Here is a 15,256-nt window from a genome sequence, read left to right as displayed (position 1 = left end):
AGGAATACATATCATTCTGATATTTTATAGACTAAAAGCTTCAATAAAACAAGAGATGTTACTTAAAAATATATTCATAGAAAAAATCATATATTTCAGAAATTGAGAAAAATTGTTTGGTATTGTACAATTTTCAAAAGCTAATGTATTTTAGAAACTGATTACATTTCTCAGTTTAGTAACCTTAATAAAACACATGGCAATAGACACCAAAATCAGTCTAACCATATTCACATTAAGTCTACACGTAAATTAAAATTGCCAACAGTTTTGAGCACTTGCTAAATCCTAGGAGCTATGATAAGGATATTATAAGATAGCATCACTTAGTCATCACAATGATCCTATTAAAAGATATTATAATTGTTTTCCTAAGGAAACTGAAGTTTAGTTCATCACTCACCTACAGTCTCAAAGTGATGGGCCTGGAATTTAAAACCACATCTATTTAGGTCCACGTTAAGAATTTATATTTTACCATTTGTTCATTTACACTCTATTATTCTTTCATTCTATTAAAGTGAACTCAAAGAAATATTCCTTGAGCCACGTCTGTGTTCCAAGAACAGTTCTGGGTGACATAACAGTGAACAAAGCAGAAAAACACTTGGCCTTCTCAGTAAAACATGTCAGAAAAAGCTAAAGAGAAAACTAACTTGGGGAAGGAGGAAAGGAATTATGGGGTTGGGGGATTTGTAGTTTTAGAGGGTGGCTAGTGAAGTCCTAACTGAAAAGAAATGGATGCATAAAGCCTGGAGATGGCTGGGGAAGAGGTCCTGTGAGTATTCCAGGGAGAGTATTCCAGGCAGGAGGGAAGAGTGCATTAAAGCTTTGAGCATGGCTGGTGTGTTCAAGGACAGAAAGAGGATGGTGCGGTTGGAGCACAGGAAACAAGAAAGGAGCAATAGGAAACATGTTGAGAGAAATAATTAGGGGCCAACCATGTACATCCCCCTAGTTGGTGATGTTATATCTGTTTTACTCAGAATGATTTACGGAGCATTGGAGAATTTTAAGCAGAGGACTGACATGAACTGGCTTCCATTGATAATACTAGGATCATTGTGGCTGAAGTGTTGAGAATAAACTGAAGGGGAGCACATACAAATGGAGGGAGACTGAACAGTGTTCAAGTTCAAGTAAAGCAACTAGGGAAGTATTGAAATATCAAAGGGGATAGAAATGATTTGCATTAGGTTTAAGGACATGAAGAAAACTAGAGAAAATTTTATTAAATATTTAGAACATAAAGATCAACAGCATATTGTGATGGGTTACATATGAAGCATCAAAGAGGAGAGGCGAGTGTCAAGGATGTACTTGAGTTCTAGGTTTCTGTTTGTGAAGTAAAAAAATGAAATGCAAAAGGAGAAAGCTGGTTCCTTGCATTATCCATTCCCTTTTACATAAATATGGGAAAAGGGCTATAGATTGAAGGAGAAACAACAAATATAGTTCTAAACAGTCAGACAGTGATAGTTTTAAAACATGCAGAGTAAATGTCGAGTTTCCAGGTCTTCGCTTACAGGAAGAGTATTGAATGGATATAATAATTTATGATTGATTTGACTACAGATGATAAAGCCATAGATATAGATGAGATCACCTGAGGAGAAAATATAAAACAAGTGAACCCGATCCAAGGAGGTATTGCAATATTTACTGTCATGCTACAGATAGGGCGAAAGTGGAGACAAACATAGAGAATCAATGTGTAACTGCATTTTCTATGAAAGCAGTGTGTCATCCAGGGAAGCACAAGATATCCTGGCAGGATCACACTAACTTTTCCTAATTTACAGCACATATGCCTGGAGGCATGAGTAGACCACAGGCCAGACAGAGCATACAACAATTGGAATTATTCTACCAGCAGAGTATCAAAAGCATTCAAAATCAGCTGAATAGGGAAGAATCAGGCTTATAATGACTGACAAAGTGGTTTGGGTTTTTTCTGATGCACCTAAAAGGAGGTTGGGCTTCACTAGGAAACAGACACAAGGGTAGCTGGCAAGAAAGCCAGGTCAATCATAAAGCTACATGTAATTCCAGTCATCTTTTTTTGCGCCTAACAACATAAAACGTTTTGTATGTGTGTGTGTATGTACATATACATGTATGTATGCACAAGACACATTTTAATTAAGTTTATAAAGTGTGGATTACATTTATTAGCACATTTTTAAGTCACATGGTTTACAAAATAATAATAACTGATTAGTTGCCTATTATGAAGCCTACTATGCAGCTTCTAGTCACAAAATTATTTTCTTTTATGGATTACTAATGTCAAACCTAAAATGTAGCTGCTGTTTCATAAAACATAAACCCAAGGTCTCCATCTCAGTAAACTTTCAAAGTTAAATGTAAATAAAAACTGGATAACAATAAAAATCTTAATTTGGGAACATAGTTAAAGTTGAGGTCAATATTAGGAATTAAAAATGAGAATGTTAATGTTTAATATAAATGCAATTATTGTACATTCAAAGAGCTTATTATTAATCTAAATAGTACAGATAGTCTTGCAAGTGGAGAAATGTATCTGATAAAGACAATATTTCAATTCCTTTACTGATTAGGTAACCTTTTCTTACCAGTTTCTTTTCACTATTTCCTCGCTACACCAATTCAAAGCAACTGTAACTCTTTCTTCATAAAGGTAGTCTAAGAATGATTAACCATAATAGATTGATATAATGAGAATGATGCTGTCACAGCAGCTACACAATCTGGTTGATGGAAGCGACTTTAGCTTTGGGAACCTCCATACTAAATTGACTCTGAGATGTATATGGACTATCTTAAGTGCTATGTAGATATGACAGCTATGTGTTTTCTGAGAATACACCTAGATTTATGAATTTACTTTTCTTTGCCCTGTGGGTACTGAGTATCTTTATGTAGTTCTCAAAGACCATTAAGCAATTTAACAAACCTAATTAAACAAAATGTTCTCTGTACTGAAATGACTAAATGCATCACATTAATGGTCATAAACTCAAATTCCTGGCTCCACCAGGAAGTACCATAAAGGAGTGAAAGGGCAGGAGTAACAGTGAACAGGACAGCATATGCTTTCTCAAGACGGGGAGCTGCCACTGAGCTTTGGGTCATTGTTGCTTTGGGTGCTTGCGGCTCCTTCATTTTTCATATGAAATCTCCCTGTTTTTAATTATTAGAAATTGTTCAATTTCATTAAAACAGTGTGAAGGCCGAGTGCACAACATTTGGTATGAGAATTATTTGTCATAATCTGTTTTACCTACAAAGATATCAGTAAAAAGATAAACATTTTTAGTACAATAACAAAGTGATAGAACTTGGGATGTGACTCGTAAACTCTCTAGGGCACAGAATAAACATTAAAATATACAATGATATACAACAAGCAGTAAATACGTCAATAGAATAAAGAACAAGCAGAGCTTCCAGAAAAGGTGACAAAGTAAATGAGTCATCTTTTTTTTTTAAACATCTTTATTGGAGTATAATTGCTTTACAATGGTGTGTTAGTTTCTGCTTTACAACAAAGTGAATCAGTTCTACATATACATATGTTCCCATATCTCTTCCCTCTTGCATTTCCCTCCCTCCCACCCTCCCTATCCCACCCCTCTAGGTGGTCACAAACCACCTAGCTGATCTCCCTGTGCCATGCGGCTGTTTCCCACTAGCTATCAACCCTACGTTTGGTAGTGTATATATGTCCATACCACTCTTTCACTTCGTCACAGCTTACGCTTCCCCCTCCCCATATCCTCAAGTCCATGCTCTAGTAGGTCTGTGTTTTATTCCCATCCTACCCCTAATCTCTTCATGACACTTTTTTTTCTTAGATTCCATATATATGTGTTAGCATACGGTATTTGTCTTTCTCCTTCTGACTGACTTCACTCTGTAGGACAGACTCCAGGTCCATCCACCTCACTACAGAAAACTCAGTTTCATTTCTTTTTATGGCTGAGTAATATTCCGTTGTCATCTTGATGTCTCACCTTACAACTCAAACTACAGACATTGCTGTGATTAGACACATTCCAGGGTCAGGAAGAGAAAGAGAACAAGCTGGTTTCACAACATCCTGTGACAATAGCCTGCTTTCTCGTGTATCTTTCCCTTAGATCTCTGGGAAGAAATTTTACACAACTCTGTTGTGTGCATGTGCCTGAAGAAAGGCTCAAAAAATAACAATCTCACGGTATTCTTTCACCGGAGAAAAATCAGAAAGAAAAATGTAGAGATAGAAGACCCAGAGGCAAGGGTGTCTGAATGACATAAAAGACATAGTACATTTTTTCTTTATTTATTTTTCTCTTTCTTTTCTTTTCTTTTTTTTTAACATCTTTATTGGAGTATAATTGCTTTACAATGGTGTTTTAGTTTCTGCTTTATAACAAATTGACTCAGTTATACATATACATATATCCCCATATCTCTTCCCTCTTGCGTCTCCCTCCCTCCCACCCTCTCTACCCACCCCTCTAGGTGGTCACAAAGCACCAAGCTGATCTGCCTGTGCTATGCGGCTGCTTCCCACTAACTATCTATTTTACATTTGGTAGTGTATATATGGCCATGCCACTCTCTCACTTTGTCCCAGCTTCCCTTCCCCCTCCCCATATCCTCAAGTCCATTTTCTAATAGGTCGGCGTCTTTATTCTCGTCTGGCCCTTAGGTTCTTCATGACCATTTTTTTGGTTTGTTTTTTAGATTCCATATATATGTGTTAGCACACGGTATTTGTTTTTCTCTTTCTGACTTACTTCACTCTATATGACAGATTCTAGGTCCATTCATCTCACTACAAATAACTCAATTTCGTTTCTTTTTATGGCTGAGTAATATTCCATTGTATATATGTGCCACATCTTCTTTATCCATTCATCTGTTGATGGACACTTAGGTTGCTTCCATGTCCTGGCTATTGTAAATAGAGCTTCAATGAACATTGTGGTACATGACTCTTTGAATTTTGGTTTTCTCAGGGTATATGCCCAGTAGTGGGATTGCTGGGTCATATGGTAGTTCTATTTTTTAGTTTTTTAAGGAACCTCCATACTGTTCTCCATAATGGCTGTATCAGTGTATATTCCCACCAACTGTGCAAGACGGTTCCCTTTTCTCCACACCCTCTCCAGCACTTATTGTTTCTAGATTTTTTGATGATGGCCATTCTGACCAGTGTGAGATGATATCTCATTGTAGTTTTGATTTGCATTTCTTTAATGATTAATGATGTTGAGCATCCTTTCATGTGTTTGTTGGCAATCTGTATATCTTCTTTGGAGAAATGTCTATTTAGGTCTTCTGCCCATTTTTGGATTGGGTTGTTTGTTTTTTTGATATTGAGCTGCATGACCTGCTTATAAATTTTGGAGATTAATCCTTTGTCAGTTGCTTTATTTGCAAATATTTTCTCCCATTCTGAGGGTTGTCTTTTCATCGTTTATGGTTTCCTTTGATGTACAAAAGCTTTTAAGTTTCATTAGGTCCCATTTGTTCATTTTTGGTTTAATTTCCATTTCTCTAGGAGGTGGGTCAAAAAGAATCTTGCTGTGATTTAGGTCATAGAATGTTCTGCCTATGTTTTCCTCTAAGAGTTTCATAGTGTCCTACCTTACATTTAGGTATTTAATCCACTTTGAGGTTATTTTTGTGTATGGTGTTAGGGAGTGTTCTAATTTCATTGTTTTACATGTAGCTGTCCAGTTTTCCCAGCACCACTTATTGAAGAGGCTGTCTTTTTTCCACTGTATATTCTTGCCTCCTTTATCAAAGATAAGGCGACCATATGTGCATGGGTTTATCTCTGGGCTTTCTATCCTGTTCCATTGATCTATATTTCTGTTTTTGTGCCAGTACCATACTGTCTTGATTACTGTAGCTTTGTAGTATAGTCTGAAGTCAGGGAGCCTGATTCCTCCAGCTCCGTTTTTCTTTCTGAAGATTGCTTTGGCTATTTGGGGTTTTCTGTGTTTCCATACAAATTGTGAAATTTTTTGTTCTAGTTCTGTGAAGAATGCCAGTGGTAGTTTGATAGGGATTGCATTGAATCTGTAGACTGCTTTGGGTAATAGAGTCATTTTCACAATGTTGATTCTTCCAATCCAAGAATATGGTATATCTCTCTATCTCTTTGTATCATCTTTAATTTCTTTCATTAGTGTCTTATAATTTTCTGTATACAGGTCTTTTGTCTCCTTAGGTAGATTTATTCCTAGATATTTTATTCTTCTTGTTGCAATTGTAAATGGGAGTGTTTTCTTAATTTCACTTCCAGATTTTTCATCATTAGTGTATAAAAATGCAAGAGATTTCTGTGCATTAATTTTGTATCCTGCCACTTTACCAAATTCATTGATTAGCTCTAGTAGTTTTCTGGTGGCATTTTTAGGATTCTCTATGTATAGTATCATGTCATCTGCAAACAGTGATAGCTTTACTTCTTTTCCAATTTGGATTCCTTTTATTTCTTTTTCTTCTCTGATTGCTGTGGCTAAAACTTCCAAAACTATGTTGAATAATAGTGGTGAGAGTGGGCAACCTTGTTTGTTCCTGATCTTAGTGGAAATTGTTTCAGCTTTTCACCATTGAGGACAATGTTAGCTGTGGCTTTGTAAGACATAGTACATTTATTTTAAGGACATTCCAATGGCATAAACAATATAATATATTTATTATATTTAATTCAGGATAAAATACATTTTTTAAATACTATGATTTTCCTGGTGTTTTACCTACATTACTTTGTTTAATCATAACAGCAACCAGTACAGTGTTATTATTCATACTTTTTGTGTAAAGAAATTGATCCTGAAAGAGAGTACTTAATGTACCAAAGAACACACAGCTGGTAATGAAGATTTCAGAAAGAAATGTAGTTATATCTAGCTCCTTCAGTACAACACCATGCCACTGAATGACAGGAAAGGAAAACACTTCCCTAGCCAAGTTTCACGGTCTCTGAAAAATATGGTGGAAAGGAGAGGCAAACATTAATTTCTACTCTGTTATTGACTCTGCCAGTCTTCTTGTTTGTCTTGTTTGTGAAGATAAATAGGAGGTTGTTATAAAGGGTCATCCAGGAATTTAGATAAAGTCCCTCTGGCTCCCATAATACATAGCAGTTGTTGGCTTTTTAAATATATATATATATATCAATTAGTAAGTCCTTTAAAATTGTTACATTATTTTATTTCAAAGTAATATATAAAATGTATATCACATCATATAAAAGATTTAAAAATTTCAACTACTAAGAAATGCATACAATGAAAATTCTGTACTCCTAGCTTTGGAATCTGACCTTCTCCCAGAGGTAACTATGCTTAATAGTTGCTTATATGAGCTTCTAGAAAAAAAAAAAAAAAAAAATATATATATATATATATATATATATATATATATAAAGTAGGTGTGCATATGCAGATATACTTATATAACCTTCTATATATAAATATAGATACTTCATGTGTACATATGTACATATACACATGAAAATATAAATTTAGTGACTACTAAAATAATTACCAAATAACACGATTCTGCCTAAGTTTAAGTTTATTATTATTTCACATATGAGCAATGTGTCAAATACTTTTCATTGTGACTTCAAATATATCTAAACAAAACATAAGATTAAAAATATATCTACAAGAAGCATAGAAAACTTTTTTGATTACAAAAAGAATATTAAAACTTCCTGCCTCAGTACCAACAACATAATTGGGAATTTTCTGCAATATCCTTGCTATCTTATAAGTAGAAAGGAAAATATTTATGTACATCTGTGCCACAGAGTTTTCAATAAAAATAAAAGTGAGTAGTCAATATTCAGTATGATCTTGTAGTATTTTCTATCCTTAATGGAATTTAATCTCCTTGGTACACTCATTTTGGATTTTTTTCATCTCTGTGTGATCTTGTACTGACTTTAAGAGAGCTTCCATGAAATACTGGTGATGTTGTGACATAGAGTATATAAAAAAGAACTTTCTAAGATAGAGAGTATTAATAACCGAGAAACAAAAAATGTTTTGTATTGGTATTGGACTATTAGCATGTGATTATACTAAAAGTTCCTCTAGAGCTTTACTTTTTTAAATAGGTTACTATTTTTTCATCCATTCAACAATAACTTTTGAGACTTTAGGTAGTTTATTTGAAAAGGAAAAAAGTTCCATTATTTTTTTCCAGTTTGAAGCCACTAAGACGTCAAACTAAAGCTTCTGAAAATTAAAAACAAAACAAAACAAAATGAAAAATCATCTCTGAACATTGGCCTATATGTGGATGTTCTATAAGCTGTTTACAGCTTGGTCATTAGAAATCCTCATGTTGCTTTGGCTGTTAGAAGTTTGGAATTAGTCATATTTTTATGCTTGACGTAATTTCACTGAAAAAAAATCTGTTTTATGTTGCTCCAAGTAATAATGCCTATGATTTTAGAACTTTTGTCTGGTTCTCTTTTTAAAAGCATCCGTCATTTAATTAAGAGTTTGTCTTAATACTGTCATTAGGAAATTAATGCTAGATTGCTAACCCCCATGATCAACAGGAAAAAAAAACAACACTGAAAATCCTTCATGTCTTATCTTATAGCTGACCCCACTGAATGGAAGTGGAGAGAAATCACCAGTAATGATCATTCCCTTAAAGGGAAAAATACAGCGTTTTCATATATGGTCTTCCATCTACCTGGGATGCTTTTACTCTCTCCTTTGCCAACCTAATGTTTTTCAGGCATGCATCTCTTTAAACTTTACTTCCCCAGAGTTAGATAATGTCAGTACTCTATCCCATCTACCTAAATCCTTCCCATCTCACTAATGCTGAAGTGCAAATCTCTACTGAGTAGATCCATGTGTCTATTCTAAGTTTCTAACATCACATACCTCACTATCTTATGCCCTTACTCCACACCAGTCGCACTGGCCTCGTTGCTGATTCTCAAACATGCCAGGCATTCTCTGTTCTCAGGGTTATGTCATTGCTGCTCTATCTGACCTGCTATGTTCTGCACCAGTTGTCAGGAGGCTGGCTCCCTGTCTCATTTAAGCGTTTGCTCATGTCATTTTCTCAGTCTTGTCTTCTCTGGCTATTTATTTAAAACTGAGTCCCCTGATCATGCACCAAACTCTTTTCCTTATTTATTTTCCTCCATAGCACCCATCATCCTCTGATATACCATACTATATACTCTAGATTATAAACTTCAACAAAGCAGATATTTTTGTCTGTTTCATTGACTGCTATATCTCCCCCATATTGGAATAATGCCTGACTTGTTTTAGGTACTCAATAAGAATTTTCTAGTAAACAAACGAATGGAAAATATGTATGTTAAGGACATTTAATCTGGGATCTATCCAGGCCCATAGATTAGCTTCATGAGTTCAATGAATCTCTTGAAACTGATTACAAAATATTCATAGGTGTTCCTGTATGTATTCTAAAAAGTATGTGGCTAGCTATCATCATTCTGAGGCTTAACATAATATACCTTTCAATACTTAACACATAGGAAGTTCTCAAAATTACAGTTAATATTAGTACTCTATTGAATGGCAAGTACCTGTTCATGCATTTTTTTGGACTAGAATATAAAATTCTCAAATAACTTTGAACTCATGTTTTCTAACATAATGTTTGAACTCATATTCTCATATTTGAAAATATCTTTGATCTCATATTATCAAGCATGAAGCAAGCTAACCTTGCTTAATAAATATTTGATGAACTGAACAATTCATATAAAAATTCCACAAAGAAAAAATGAGAACTAGTTCAAGTTGGTAGATTGAGTGAGTAGCACTCAATGGAATCTCCTTCCCAAGACCCCATTAAAATAAGATTAATAAAATATATAAGAAAATTCACCAAAAAAATGAACAAGATGTGAACATCATTGCACATAATTTTATTAACATTTTGGAAGGTGTAGAGTGAATGAAAAAGCAGTTACTGATGAAGAGCTTTCAGAAAATTTGACTTTCTAACCCCTAGAAAGCTAAAGAATGCCCAGGATGCCTGGGAATACAAAAAGGCAGGTAGCAGTAAGGAGAGAAATGAAATCTGAATATTATTTGAAAATCTATAGCTGAATGGTCAATCTCATCACTCTTCCACACATATACTCCACACCCCACCCTATATCCATTCTGCAAAAGTAAATTCAGGGTTACTCCAACACTAGAAAATAAGCCAAGAAAGAAAATATGCAATAGAAGAAATTATGGCTGCAGTCCAGGAAATCAAAAGATGTTGATAGAAGAGAGATGTCAGAAAGATGGCAGAATAGAATGCTACAGACATTCCTTCCCCCACAAAGACATTGAGGTAACAGTATATAAGACCAGAACCCTAGAGCGTGGTTGACAAGCTATAGCACTTAGGTATATGTAAAATCAAGAAGGAATTCCAGCAAAACAGGTTTGAAAATTCATGGAGTTTTAAATACCCATTTGTGTCTGTCCATCTACACAGTATAATGCATGCAACCAGGGGAAACTTACCATACTTGGGCTCTTCCATTGGATGGAAACAAGAGTGCATCCAACATTCTAGCTTGTTGAGAGCCTGCCTGATGGAATGGCTTTTATCTTGCCTGTTTTGGAGCATTTAGGGAATAGTGGCAGAATTTGGAAGCCACTAAAAATAGGCAAGCACCACTGCATGTAAGAGCTGCAGTTCCACAGACAGATTCCAAGGGGAACAAGAGATCAGAAAAGATTTGAGAGGTCCTGAAACCTTTAGCCAGGCTGACTGGCAAAGGTTTTTCCCTTCATAAAGCAAGTATGCAAAGACTACAGAGGAGGTTGTCTTCTTCAAATGCTCATATCCCAGAAAAAGATTAAAAGGAATATAAAGAAATAGTAAAATATGGCCCAATCAAGGGAAGAAAATAAAATTATGGAAACCAAACCTAAAAAATACAGATCTATGAGCTACCTAACAAATAATTTAATAGTAACTGTCGTAAGAATATTTAACAAACTTAAAGAGACTACAGATAAACAAATAATTGAAACCAGGAAAACAATGCATGAACAAAATGAGAATACCAACAAAAAGAAACTATAAAAAGAATTAAACTGAAATTCTGGAGTTAAAAAAAACTAAAAAATTCACTGGAGGGTTTCAATAGCAGACTTGTTCAGGCAGAATAAAGAATGATCACACTTGAACAAAAGTCATCTGAAGTCATTAAATCAGAAGAGGAAAAAGAAAATAGAATTAAGAAATAAGAAGAAAATCTAAGAGACTTATAAGATACCATCCAGTGGACTAAAATACACATTATGGAAATCCCAGAAGGAGAAGAGACAAAAAGGGACAGAAAGCTTCTCTGAAAAAATAATGGCTAGTGGCTGATTCACTTTGTTATAAAGCAGAAACTAACACACCATTGTGGAGCAATTATACTCCAATAAAGATGTTAAAAAATAATGGCTGAAAACTTCCAAAATCTGATGAAAGAAATAGACATATAATTTCAAGAAGCTCAAAGACTCCATTTGGGATAAATCCAAATAGAACCACAGTGATACACATTCATTATAATAAAACTACCAAAAGTCACAAAGAATCGTGAAAGCAGCAAGAAAAAAGTAACTCATCACATAAAAGTAAAACTTCCATAAACCTATCAGCAGATTTCTCAGAATAAATTTTATAGGCCAGAACAGAGTGGGATAACACACTTAGATGCTGAAAGAATAAAATTGTCAACAAAGAATATTACACTATATCCAGAAAAAATATCCTTCACAAATGAACAAGAAATTAAAATTGTCCTAGATAAACAAAAAGTTAGGCAGTTTATTGCCACGGGCTAACTCCACATGAAACACTAAAGGGAACCCCTTTAAGATGAAACAAAAGGATGCTAGACAGCAACATGAAGCCAAATGGAAATATAAAGTTTCACAGTAAAGGTAATACATGGACTGACATAGTAACCTGTGTTACCATAACTTTGGTGCCTAGAATTTAAGTGAGAAAAATATTTTTGAAACTATAAATCTATCTTAATGTGTACACAATATATTAAAACATTACAACCGATGACACAGAAGGAAAATGAATTATAAGATAATATTATCAACAATTGTACACCAAAAAATGTGATATCCTAAAAGAAGTGCATAAATTCCTAGAAACACCCACTTACCAAGACTGAATTATGAAGAAATAGAAAATCTGAACAAACCAGTAACTAGTAAGTAGTTTCAATCAATAATCAAAAGCCACCCCTGCCCCCCCAAATAAAAGCCCAGGATCAGATGGCTTCACTATAAAAATTAACCAAACATTTGAAGAATTAGCACAAGTACTCTTGAAACTCTTCCCAAAAATTGAAGAGAAAGAAACAAGTCCTCACTTTATAAGGACATCATTACTCTGATACCAAAGCCAGACAAAGACAATACAAGAAAACTACAAACCAAATACTCCTAATGGATATTTATGTAAAAATCTCAACAGAACACTGGCAAACTGAATTCAGCAGCATGTTAAAATAATTATACTACATGACAAAATGAGATTTATTCCTGGAATGTGAGTACAGCTTAACATATGAAGTAAAAATGAAAATCAGTCAGTGTAATATAGCACATAGTAGAATGGACAAAAACCACATAATTATCTCAACTGATGAAGAAAAAAAGCATTTGACAAGATTCAAGAACTTTTCATGATAAAAACACTTAACAAAATAGGAATAGAAGAAAACTACCTCAACATATTAAAATCCATCTATGAAAAGCCCACAGCTAACATCATAGTCAATGGTGAAAGAATGAAAACTGCAAATATGTATTATTTAGCCATAAAAAATAGAAAATCCTACCATTTGCAACAACATGGATGAACTTTGAGGGCATTATACAAACTGAAATAAATCCGACTGAGAAAGACAAATATTATATGACCTCAATTATACCTGGAATCTAAAAAATCCTAACTCATAGAAAGAGAGTAAATTCTTATTGCCAAGGGCAAAGGGTGAAGGTGGTCAAAGAGTACCAACTTCTAGTTACAAGATGAATAAGTTCTGGGGATGCAATGTAAGGCATTGTGACTATAGTTAACAATACTGTATTTTGCACTTGAAAATTGTTAGGATAGTAGATATTAAAAGTTCTTACCACACACAGAAAAAAGTAATTACGTGAGGTGATAGATTTGTTAACTACCCTCACCGTGGCAATAATTTCGCAGTTTATATGTCTGTCAAATCACTGCGTAGTATACCTTAAACTTACACAATGTGATATGTCAATTTATCTCAATAAAGCTTAAAAAAATAAAATTAATACAATAAAAATACCATTTTGGGGCTTCCCTGGTGGCACAGTGGTTGAGAATCCGCCTGCTGATGCAGGGGACACGGGTTCGTGCCCCGGTCCGGGAAGATCCCACATGCCGCAGAGCGTCTAGGCCCGTGAGCCATGGCCGCTGAGCCTACGCATCCGGAGCCTGTGCTCCGCAACGGGAGAGGCCACAACACCGAGAGGCCCGCGTACCGAAAAAAAAAAAATAAAAAAAATAAAAAATAAAATAGCATTTTGGTTATATAAATGAGAAGAATTGTATTCAAAACAGGCTAAAGAGTTTACTTCCCCTGAGTGGGATTAAATAAGAATATGGCAAATGGAGCCAGAGGAAGACAGAGCAGAAGGGTCTTAGATTTCACAGAAGTTCTTATGGATACAATTTAACTCATTAGTATGTGCATGAAACATATTGATAAGACATATACATTATTTTAGGGTAAAAACAGCTGGGTTTTTGCTGGAATACTTGCAGTATAAAATAGGATATGGGAGAGAGAAATTCTATAGTGTAAATATTCTGTTCTTAGTTAAGAGATTTAAAAGGACAGCAGATATCAACCTATTTTGACACGTGACAGATTTACATGAGTTTTTCCTTAAAAAAAAATCACTGAAGGGGAGTGGCTGAGGATGGACTGAGGAGATAAGGATGTCAATGGCAATCCTTTTGAGTCTATTGTTGAAGAAGCAGAAAACTACTCATGGATACTGTGAAAAACAGCAGAGGCAAGAATCTTAGTATCTCTTTTGTGTAAGATGTATAAATCAATGAAGGGCAAATAAACCCAGCCAATGTACCAACCTCCACAGAACCTTTAAAATAGAAGTCACTGCAAGAATATAGACTCATTTCCTAGGAATAGGTTAATGTAAATTCATGAATTTCTAATTAGCAATTAACATTTAAACAAATAGAGAAAGTACTATATTCTCTCTTAATTCTAATACATAGGTGTATTTTAGCTGTTCTCCTTTAGAAATTTAATTCAATAATTTATGGACTTTTCTAAAAAAAAAAATCTCTTTTAACATGCCACAAATAGTAGACTATTTTGTGTAGCTATATTTTCTTTCTGGACCATCTGCCTACAAATCAGGAATTCAACAAGTTTGAACTCAAAATAGTACTACTCTCTCTGAAATCTCTCCTTCACCTTTAAACCCAAATGCTCAAAATTAGATACATCATCTTCTCACAGCTCGCCCTCCTCCCTCACCACCAGGCATATTCAGGCTGCCTTCCCTAGAGTTCTGCAAAAACAAACCCCTTCGTCTCCAGCCTCTATCTCCAATTTATAAATCTCTATCTCCATTCTGTCACTTTCTTTGCTACAACTGTTCTCCCAGATTGATTTTTATGCCCAGGCATCTAAAAACTTGCAGCAGCTTAAAACTGGTTTCCTTTACTCCAGTTGTACTCTTCTCAAACCCATGCCCACGATGTTGTCAAAATAATCTAATTACGGGCTTCCCTGGTGGCGCAGTGGTTGAGAGTCCACCTGACGATGCAGGGGACATGGGTTCGTGCCCCGGTCCGGGAGGATCCCACATGCCGCGGAGCGGCTGGGCCTGTGAGCTATGGCCGCTGAGCCTGCGCGTCCGGAGCCTGTGCTCCGCAACGGGAGAGGCCACAATGGCGGAAGGCCAGCATATCAGGGAAAAAAAAAAATCTAATTATAAATCAAATATGTGCATGTCTCTCCACTGTTTAAAATGACTTTCTTTTAGCTTCAAGATGAAAGTTAAGCACTTAGCATTGTTTATGAAGTTCTCCATATTCTGATCTCTGTCACCTTCTTTAGCCCTGCTACTTTTTGTCTCACTGTGGTAATGATAGGTGGCCATAAAATCTTTGTACTCTTCCCATTGAGAGGTAGAGTCCAGTCACTGTCACCATCACCATACCCTCATGA

The sequence above is a fragment of the Kogia breviceps genome, chromosome 13, assembly GCF_026419965.1.
Source record: "Kogia breviceps isolate mKogBre1 chromosome 13, mKogBre1 haplotype 1, whole genome shotgun sequence".
In the NCBI taxonomy this organism is placed as follows: domain Eukaryota; kingdom Metazoa; phylum Chordata; class Mammalia; order Artiodactyla; family Physeteridae; genus Kogia; species Kogia breviceps.
Note: the sequence above shows the minus strand (reverse complement) of the source record.